Below are 10,389 nucleotides of genomic sequence, written 5' to 3'. Positions count from 1 at the left end.
ATTGAATCACAAAAACTGAAGCAGCTCGATGAGACTTGATGAGAAAACATATCGCATACAGAGTTAAGAGCATGATCGGAATCTCAACCACTGAAAGAATCCAGATAAACACTGAACGAGGAAATTTCTCTTTGTTAACAAAACTCCAATATATTTCCCACTTATCATCGCTCTGATTCAACAGTATGGACCAAGCTGCTTCTTTGTTGGTGATGTTGTATTCTGTCATGATGTGAAACTGTTGAGAGTCGACTCTGAAATAATAATAAAAAAGCTGTCTTGAGTTTGACTCTCGAAGATAAATGTTAACAAACATCTATTTGGTGTGTTTATTTCTAGCTGAGGGAAGCAGCTGAAATAAGTTTATTATGCAAATGATATTCTGTTATAGTGAGTCTTTGACATTACGATGCTGTGAACTCAATTTCACTACAGTGATATAGAATGTAAAGTCACTTCAAGTCAATCATGAAGTATAATGAGTGAGATTTGTCTTCACACGAGATGTGTTAATTTCTTACTGTTCATTTACTCAACAATGCTTTCTAATCCATCAATGTCTGTTTTTACATCTGAGAGTCAAACCATCATATGATGTTAAACATGATAACAGATTATATCAGTGATTTAAAATATATGCCGAGACATCAAAACCCCTTAATTTCCACAAGACAAAGCTTTTTTTATATTAGGATACAATGGGAAAAGAAGATTCACATTTAATTTTCGTGTTGACCACAAATGTTGCCATGTTAACATATTTTTTAATTGTGTCTGCATGAATTCCATTGTTAGGTGGTTTCTACTGTCCACCTTAACCTACTGTCTGAATATTTCTCAAAGTTGAACTAAAATTTAATATTAAGTATGAAAAGATCTCACCTGCTCAGTCTCCTGATTTGATACAACAACGTTTTCAGGAAACTTTCCTTTAGTCCAAATGAGAGAAAAAGAGAAAATTCAAACGATTGTCTAGAACATTCTTTACACATGCCAACAATGCCATATAATCTGTACATTTCATCAGATTATTAATATGACCAGTCATCTAATTTATAAACACAGAAAACTGATTTTTTTGTTTCTGATTATCTAAAATTCTACTATTCAAGCTGCTCATCAGATCTTCACTTTACATTTTCATATAGGAAAAAAAGACAGACAGACAGACAGATGTGATGTTGATGTTACCTGGAATTAGAATGTTGCACAGATGTTGTTCAGCAGATGATGATGATGTTTCTAAATGAATGAAGACTTCAGATGAAGAGTCGTTCGGTCAGATGAGGAGCTGAAATAAAACATACAAGCACACAATAGAAACAGAGATGAATGAAGCGCTTATTCAATCAACAAATCAGGCAGAGAGATGTGATGATGACTGTACCTGAAATCAGATTGTTGCTAATTTGTTGTTCAGCAGTTGATGATGAAGATGTTATCTGGAATAAAATTGTTGCGCAGAGGGTGTTCAGCAGACAATGAAGTTGTTTATGGGCTGTTGGTGGGTCTTTCATAGTCTGAATGATTCTGTCAGTTAATGACGTGAAACCTCAAAAGTGCATTAAAAATCATTATCATCATCATGTATCTCGGTGTTTTAACTCAAAACACACATCATCATCACTTTGTGTTTTAAACTATAAACTATCTCCTCTATGAACATTGTGAAATCTCATACAATGCTTTCTGTGGTTGGACATTTCCTGTCATTTATCGTCAGTGGTTGTTTATTATGCACATGATCTTGCGGTCGTGATCGTTCTCATCCTCACTGAGTGAAACTAAAAAGCATCTCCTCTACAACCATAAAAACGAAATCACTGCTTTGTGTGATGGACATTAACATGCATTTATCATAAGTGCTTTTATTTCACTTTCGTCTTGTTATTATTTTCATTCATTAGTTTAGCGTTTAAACTCTGGGATCTATGGCTCATCTTTGTCTATTGTATCCGTTTCCCTGTCTTTGCATTTCCAACACCTGAGCACCAAAGGACATTTGTTTCTAAATCAATGACAGAATCTGCCATTGACCAAAGGATAGATGCATTGAAAGCTGGAATGAACAGATCATTGGCCCATTTGGAGGTTGAGATGGTGAATTGTTTCAAGCGCCGAGATGAGGAATGGATGAAAGAAATGGCACGCATAAAGACACCCCAGTTTCACTCCACCATTTCAACCATAGTCTTTCCTCTGTAATTTCAACTCCAACAGCTCCTAAGCCACCTATCAATTAGAATGTCCCACCTTTGAAGAACATTGTGAAACTTGCGATGTCTTAGAGTTCATTGAAAAGTGCAAAAACGTCCTGTCCCTTAGACCAGGGGTTCCCAAAGTGGGGGTCGCGACACCTGGGTGGTCGCGTAGTGGGGGGCGGGGGGTCGCGAGATCGCGAGATGATTTACAGAAACTTAATTAAAAAAAGAAATTGTATATGTTAATAAAGGTTGTAATGATGATAAATTTAGGATAACTAAAATAAACTGGAAATAAAACTTGGACTGGATAAGGTCACCATTTAATGTAACCACGGAAAATAATCTGGAATCAGATACGGACGATGCGCTGATAGAACTTTCATCCGATCTAATCCTGAGGACGGCATTTGACAGCAAGACGCTGGATGAGTTCTGGGTTTCTGTTGCGCTGGAATATCCACAGTCGTCGAAAGCCGCGTTGGATGTACTCATGCAAATTGGCTCAACGTATTTATGCGAAAAGACATTCTCCGCGCTGACTTACATTAAGAATAAACACAGTTCACGGCTTAACGTGGAAGATGATCTGCGGGTGGCGATCTGCTTTGCTCCGCGCACAGCGCCCATCCATCACATTAGGCGTTTTTTTCTGAATACAAAGTTATTGTTGTATGTGTGTTACAGGCAGCTTGTTCGTATTCTGTCTTTAAGCATTTCACAGTTATGGGATGTATTTGTTTTTGTCCATAATTTGTTAATAAAATAGCCTGGCTTAGAGATTGTGTTCCTTTTTGTTTTAGCTCTGTCAGTATGTAACCAAATCGCAAATCCTTACAAGCTGTCGGAGGAAAGGGGAGAAAGGAGGGGGAGGAGGGGGGGGGGTCGCGGGTCGTCAGCAGTCTAATATTGGGGGTCGTGGTCTGAAAAGTTTGGGAACCCCTGCCTTAGACCACTCACTCATGTTAAAATAAGGATGAGTTTAACTAACCAAATACGATTCTCCACCAGATCAATCAATATACCATCCATGAAAGAAGTTATTTAAAACGTCAATTTCAGTCAAGAAATTAGTTTAGCTCAAAGGAAAATACGTATAATAATCGTCAGTACACATACATATTTTTTAATATAAAAATATATAACAATTTCTAAATAGCAATATAGTGATAAAATCACATGTGTATTCGTCCATCAAATGCATCAATGACTTTATACACTAACGTTCTCTCATGACCATAAGTAACGTTACTTTACCAAGGTAGCATAACACAGTTTAAGTGACCAATTTGTGACCGTGAGCACAGAAAACCCATCACAAATGCCTTTGTGGTTCATTATTAAACTCTACTCTAAATGGCAAACATAATGACGATCGCATAAACACAAACAAATACATGAAGCACAAACACAAACCTGCTAGGAGGTGTAGAGAGAGAAAGTGAGAGTGAGGACATGGCCTCGCGGCAAGTAAAACATGTCTGAAAACCAATAAAATCATCTTTAACAAAGAGGCACGTTCTTAACGCAGCTATTCTATATATTGAAATGGATACTTGCTATCTTTGTGCTGGACCAATATCCGTATGCGCGTGGATGGAAATCTTGTATTGTTTCAGAATGTAGTCCTGTTGAAACGCTGAGTTTAGGTTCCGAGTCCGAAGTTCCATGGCCTAATCGGACTCCTTAGATGGGAGCCGTAAACCGGGGTGTCCCTTGGATTGTCCTCTGCGTTCTCTTTCTGTTTCCTTCCAATTCCCAAATTCCTTCCGAAGTGGATCAGTGATGGTGTTTTAAATGCATGCCTGCCCTGACCTCAGGTGGATCAATGCCATGAGAGTGATAAGTGAGCCATAGAAAGTTCCTTTGTTTCTCATAGCGCCTCATTTGCATAGCTCTGACAGTATGGTCAGTTTGCATGTAATACCTAAACATAGTTTTGGACATAGTATGATGCATGCTATGTTTTTATAACATAGCTCATCATATAGGTAATTCAGAGAGGTGTAGTGAAATATGAAACATGCAAGGTGGAGATGAGATGGTGGTCTAGTGGGTTAAACCACTGAACTGGTAAATCAAAGGTTGCTGGTTCAATCCCAGCAGCCAACACCAGTGTGTCCTTGAGCAAGACACTTTACTCCATGTTGCTCCAGGTGGATTGTCCCTGTAATAAGTCGCTTTGGATAAAAACGTCTGCCAAATGACTAAATGTAAATGTAAAATGTAAATGCAAGGCATTGAACTGTGAATCATCCCAACGTATGAATAAATCAAATGAACCCTAAATCAAAACTTGTACATCTAACGGTTACAGACTATTTAAAATAACGAGCGCCAAGACACAACCTAAACATTCAGATACATTTACAGAAAAGGATAGTTTAAATCACATAAGTTCCTATTTGTCAGAGAAGTTTCTCTGGTTAGCCTCAGATGTTAAGTTAGAGATCATACAGAGACTTCTCACCAATGTTTTAAAGCTTAGGAGTCGTAAATATCCTACAGAGAAACCAAAGGGTTATCACACTCTCTGTGAGAGTTCAAAACCTAAAACCAGACCCCTGGAGAAAACCAGGACAAAAGGGAGTGATGGGGTTTATGGCTTTCCTCTCCATGATCAGTCACTACAAGTAACAGTTCCGATGAGGAGTTGGTGGGTGGCTGGGAAGTTAAAGATACACAACTGGGATTGGCATCGAATGGTCTCGAATGGTCTCGACACCTATATAATGTCAGATGAGCACCTGGCATTTCCCCTGATTCTTGGACTGGACTTCCTGAGACAAACCAGGGTACAGTTGAATGTTTCCACTATGAGCTATGAGTTGATGGTTATAGGGCAAGTTAGAGTATACCCTTTTCTCCAGCAGCCTCATTGGGAGCAGTCATGCGTTCTAAAGAGGGAACAGGTTACCCCTTTGTTCATTGCTGTACCAACCAGGATGGGTGGAGAATGAGATGGCATCAGCTAGTAGCATAAAGGACGTCATATCAAGACACCAACCTGAAATCCAACACCTCTTAAATAAATGAGCTACGGGAAGTCTAGGGAGAACTAAACAAGCTAATCACTGGATTATAACAACGGAAAACATGCCTATACGGTTGAAAGTGTATAGAGCTTCTCCCTTCAATAAAGAGGTGATGGAAGGCGAGATTGATAGGATGATGTGGGAAGGCATTATCGAGCCTTCTCAATGCCCTTGGGCATCTCTGGTAGTACTAGTTCCAAAGAAGGATGGAAGTCTAAGGTTCTGTGTCGATTATCGCCGTCTTTACTCCAAAACCCCCAAGATGCTTTCCCGATGCCCCTCATCCAAGAAATACTAGAGTCATTACAGGGTGCCAGTTATTTTAGTACACTTGACCAAAAATCAGGATATTTGCAGGTCGAAATGGAAGAAAGCAGTAGGGAGAAGACAGCTTACATAACCCCTTTGGGTTGTTTCATTTCTTAAGCAAGCCCTTGGGCAAAAAAATACACGGACTACGTTCCAGAGGTTGATGGAGAGAGTGTTAGGTAAACTTAGAGGAGATGTGTGCTTTGTCTACATAGATGACATAATCGTCCATTCCCAAAGTCAGCAGCAATACTTAAAAGATTTTGAAGCTATCTTCCAAAAGCTAAAGGAGGCTAATCTTACCTTAAATCTTAAGAAATGCCACTTCATGAAAGCAGAGCTTTAGTTTTGGGGACATGTGGTGACTAAGCAGGGAGTAAAAGTTGACTCAGACAAGGTCGCTGCCATCAGTGAGAACCCAATCCCGCAAAACCTTTTGGAACATCGAAGATTCCTGGGGTTAGTTGAGCGGTACCACAAATTTACTCCCCACTTTGCTGAACTGGCTGTCCCATTGAACCAACTCAAGAGGAAAGGTGTGAAGTGGGCATGGACTGACGAAACCCAGTTAATCTTTGAGAATCTCAAATATACTTTGCAACACGCCCCTGTTTTAGATCAACCTGACCTGTTGCAACCCTTCCAGGTTGTCAATGTCTCAAATGTCCATATTCAATTTGCAAACCACTTTGTCTACTAACCATTTTTTCACCACTTTTGCCGTATGTTTTGGGTCGTTGTCGTGCTGAAATGTCCACTGGTGCCCAAGGCAAAGTTTCCCTGCAGACTGCGTGATGTTGTTGTTGAGAATTCTGATGTATTGCTCCTTTTTCATGGTGCCATTTACTGTGATAAGGTTCCCTGGTCCACCAGCTGAAAACACCCCCAAAACATTTGGTTCCCATCACCATGTTTGATAGTGGGGATGGTGTTCTTAGGGTTGTAGGCTTCTCCTTTTTTACGCCAAATGAAGGCTACATCGTTGTGACCAAACAATTTAATTTTGGTTTCATCGGACCATAAAACAGAAGAACAGAAGTCTTCTTCTTTGTCCAGATGAGCATTTGCATAGGCCAAGCGGGCTTTTGTGTGCCTTATCTGGAGAAGTGGTGTCCTCCTTGGTCTACCTCCGTAGAACCCAGCGGTGTGCAGACTCCGTTGGACTGTTTGCCTTGAGATGTTGCCACCAGCAGAGCCCAGATTCATCAGGATGGCCTTGGTGGTGATCCTTGGATTCTTTTTTTACCTCATTAACTATCCTCCTGGCCAGCACAGGTGTCACTTTTGGCTTCCGACCACGTACTCTGAGATTTTTCACAGTGCGGAACGTCTTTTATTTTTTAATAATACTATGCACTGTAGCCACTGGAACTTCAAAACATCTAGATTTGGTCTTATAGCCCTTTCCTGATTTGTGAGCAGCCACAATGCACAGCCTCGGGTCCTCAGTGAGCTCCTTTGCTTTAGCCATGACTATCCACAAACCAACAGCAGAGAGCTTCTGTTTTTCACCTGTTGAGTTGATTAAAACAGCTGTTCCAGATCAGGGTAATTAGGATGCCTTAGAACAGCTTTGACTATTTGGAATGATATAGAACTTTGGACTATCCTTATAGACTGCGACAGTTTGCAAAGGGTATGAATAATTTTGGACATGCCACTTTTTGTTCAAATGTAAATAAAGGCTGAGAAATACTTTTTCCACAATGATGCCTCTTGTACATCGTCTTATTATCTTTTGGGAGAAGCCTGTGTTATTTCCGGTCAAAAAAAAACTTGCTGGTTGAATAAAAGTAACTTTAAGTCAGAATTTGCCAGGGGTATGAATAATTTCGGGCTGGACCTTATATTTGATCTTGTCAACACACAATGATAACATGTTTACACTTCCAATCCTTGTGAGACGTTTGATGTCGACCTTCAAAAGGAAAATAATCACATGTAAGCTTTACAGCAGTGCATCACACTACAAACTGCAAATTCATTTCAACATATTTGGATCAAAACACAGAACAGATATTTGTATATTAGGACAAAAAAGCAAAGATTTTGATAAACATAACATTCTTGACGTTGTGTCGAACCGACAGAATGGGGTTTGATCTTGAGAATCTGTCATCTCTAATTGTACTTTTAAAAGACCAATGAACTTGGCGAATGGCACGGCATGACAGTCTACGCCCCATACATACGGGTATAAAAGGAAGATGGCATGCCCATTCACCTTTTGTTCTTCTGAACCTGCTAAGTTGAAATGGTGAGTGCATTATCTCCTGATTATCTACTGGATTCTATGACGCAGAGAAGCGGATTGGTCCTGGTGCGTGCGATTTCCCCTGGGTTTTTTGATAGCGAGCCGAAGCAAATTTCCTAAAAGATATATTTCTCACAGTATGCTCGGGATAATTCATTTGAGATCACTTCAGCATTGGCTTCAGAGTCGAGAGCCTTGGAGAGCCTGGCACACCGGCACGAGGCATATTCCCATCACTTCTCACTGCAGTCACACCCTTGCCACTTGGACAGACATTTCCCTTTTCGGGCTGGTCTTGAGGCACGTTGTGGTAATGACAGACCCGCTGGGGCGCTGTGTGGAACGGGTATGCAGTGTCGGTGCGCTGGACTGGACCCATCCTGCAGTGGCATATCAATTGCCTGGAGTTGCTGGCTCCTTTGCTTGCTTTGTAGAGGTTCTATCCTCTCATTAAGGCAACTCAATCCCCACGCCATCTACCTCATTTGGGAGCGGTTCGGGTAGGCACAGGGGGACCTGTTGCCTCCCTGGACACCTACCGTTGTATGCTTTGGTACTCCCTAAGCAAAGCTCGATTTATGTTGAATCTGCTGCAAGTGGTCTTTATGATCTTCGATGAGAGATCTGATAGAATGTCTGCAGCAGTTTATGCATCCCTGCTGTAAAACAAATGGAGGTTTAAATTAAGTAAAATAATAATTCAAATAAAAAATACAAACATGATGTTAAGAGTAGAGAATTAATTACAACCTTTCCTCTTGAAAATAAGGTGTGCTCCCGTCTTCAGAATCACTTTTAGTTACTATTAGTGCAACCAACCGTGTGTAATTTCAGTAAAAAATCATTAAGAGAAATTTATGTTCATCAACTGACTTAAAATAGGACCTGTTTGCCTTCCGCAACACCACCCATTGCCGCTTTGGTACTCCCTGTCCAAGGGCCCCCTCGGCACGGATGCCTTTGCCCACAGCTGGCCCCTGGACAAGCAGAAGTACAGCTTCCCCCCAGTGAGCCTCCTTGCACAGACACTGTGCAAGGTCAGGGAAGAGGAGCGCCAAGTGTGCTGATGCTATGGACAACGACTCCCCCTGGCCCATTCCCCTGACGGAGGACCTGCTCTCTCAGGGGAAGGGCACGTTCTGACATCCCAGACCAAACCTCTGGAACCTCCATGTCTGGTCTCTAGACGGGATGAGGAGATCCTGAGTAGGCTACCCCCTTCCGGGACCAAGTGGTCTCTGATCAGCTCTTTGTCTGTTTCGGAGGACAGCAGAAGGGGAGAGCTGTCTCCAACAGAGACTGGCGCACTGGAACGTGGATGCTGTCACACGGCATACCGATCACAAGAGGCGCCTCTCTGGCAGAAATTTTAGATCTGCTGGTTGGGCTACGCCACACGCCTTCGCAAGGTGTTACAACTGTTCCATAAACCTGGTGTCAGCCCACGTCCTGCATGGTAACATGTAGGACTGGAATCCAGCGGGGCGTATGCCTGCGAAAGCACCTCCCCACCCTCCAGCAGGTTGGGTCAGTGTGTTATCTATGTCTCTTCTTACCCATCCACATGGTTAAGAATAGGCATCCCATCCACCTCCCTTCTTAACCAATCACATGGTTAAGAACAGGCATTCCATCCATCACTAAGCAAGTACTCCCTGGGGGTCGGCTGGGCAGAGCAGCCTTCCCCTTTAGACCGGGAGAACATATGAACTATCACCGATAGCTCTAACCGGACCTAGTGCTACCGGACGTCTGTAGCCCCTCCTCCGAGGGCTGTTCCGTCTGGTGTTTCCTCATGAGTTGGTTCCCACTCCTGGTAACCCATGACCTTCCACAAGTGGACCTCCACCTGGCACCAAACTACTCAGTCTGCAAATTCCATGCGATCTCCCCTAAGGGCGAGACCATATCTATATCCACTATATTCCTCCCCCCGAGTAGGAAGTGGCCTCTGTAGCGCATCCCTAATTAAGGAAGTCGCGCTCACCCTGTGTAAACCCGATCCGGACGACCTCTCGCCAGTAGAGAGCTAAGGTCTCTGTCCTTGAAAGGTTACCAGTCAGGGCTGTACCCATCTATCTGTCAAGAAAGGTCTGGGACCCCCCGACCATCACACTGGAAGGTTACAGTTTCGCGAAAGCCTCGTGCTGACACGCCCAGGCCTGCTACCGTCGCTTCGCTAGAGATTGTGACACGATACAGCGTTGTGCCGTTTTCCATAGAAACCCCATCTGTCGGCTCGACACAACGTCGAGAGACCGACAGAAAGGTAACGTCTTGGTTACATCTGTAACTTCAGTTCCCTGATGGAGGGAACAGGACATTGTGCCCCTTATGCCACAACACCTTTCGTCCTCTGCTGTAGTCGTGAGAGGCTCTCAGGCTCTTCAGAACAAAAGGTAAATGAATGCTACACGCCTTCTTCCTTTTATACCGGATATCCGGGGGCAGAGACCGGCATGCAAATTTCATTCGCCAAATTTCATTGGCCTCTTCTATAGTAGTCAGAGTTGATTGGTTCTCAAGGAAGAACCCCATCTGTCGGCTCGACACAACATCTCATTCCCTCCATTAGGGAACTGAGGTTAAA

The 10,389-nt window shown here is 42.5% G+C and overlaps 1 long non-coding RNA gene across 1 annotated transcript; it reads right to left on the bottom strand.

Annotated features, from left to right (window-relative positions):
* Nucleotides 1–200: 200 nt before the first annotated feature.
* LOC130439824 (uncharacterized) lies at nt 201–1,273 on the bottom strand. Its single transcript, XR_008909504.1, has 3 exons — nt 1,192–1,273; nt 883–929; nt 201–254 (listed from the first exon to the last, which is right to left on the bottom strand). It is a non-coding gene; the product is annotated as an uncharacterized LOC130439824 (long non-coding RNA).
* Between the last annotated feature and the right edge of the window lie 9,116 nt (nt 1,274–10,389).

This window comes from Triplophysa dalaica, chromosome 18 (assembly GCF_015846415.1).
Source record: "Triplophysa dalaica isolate WHDGS20190420 chromosome 18, ASM1584641v1, whole genome shotgun sequence".
In the NCBI taxonomy this organism is placed as follows: Eukaryota; Metazoa; Chordata; class Actinopteri; order Cypriniformes; family Nemacheilidae; genus Triplophysa; species Triplophysa dalaica.
Note: the sequence above shows the minus strand (reverse complement) of the source record. Positions and strands in the feature narration are given on the sequence as shown.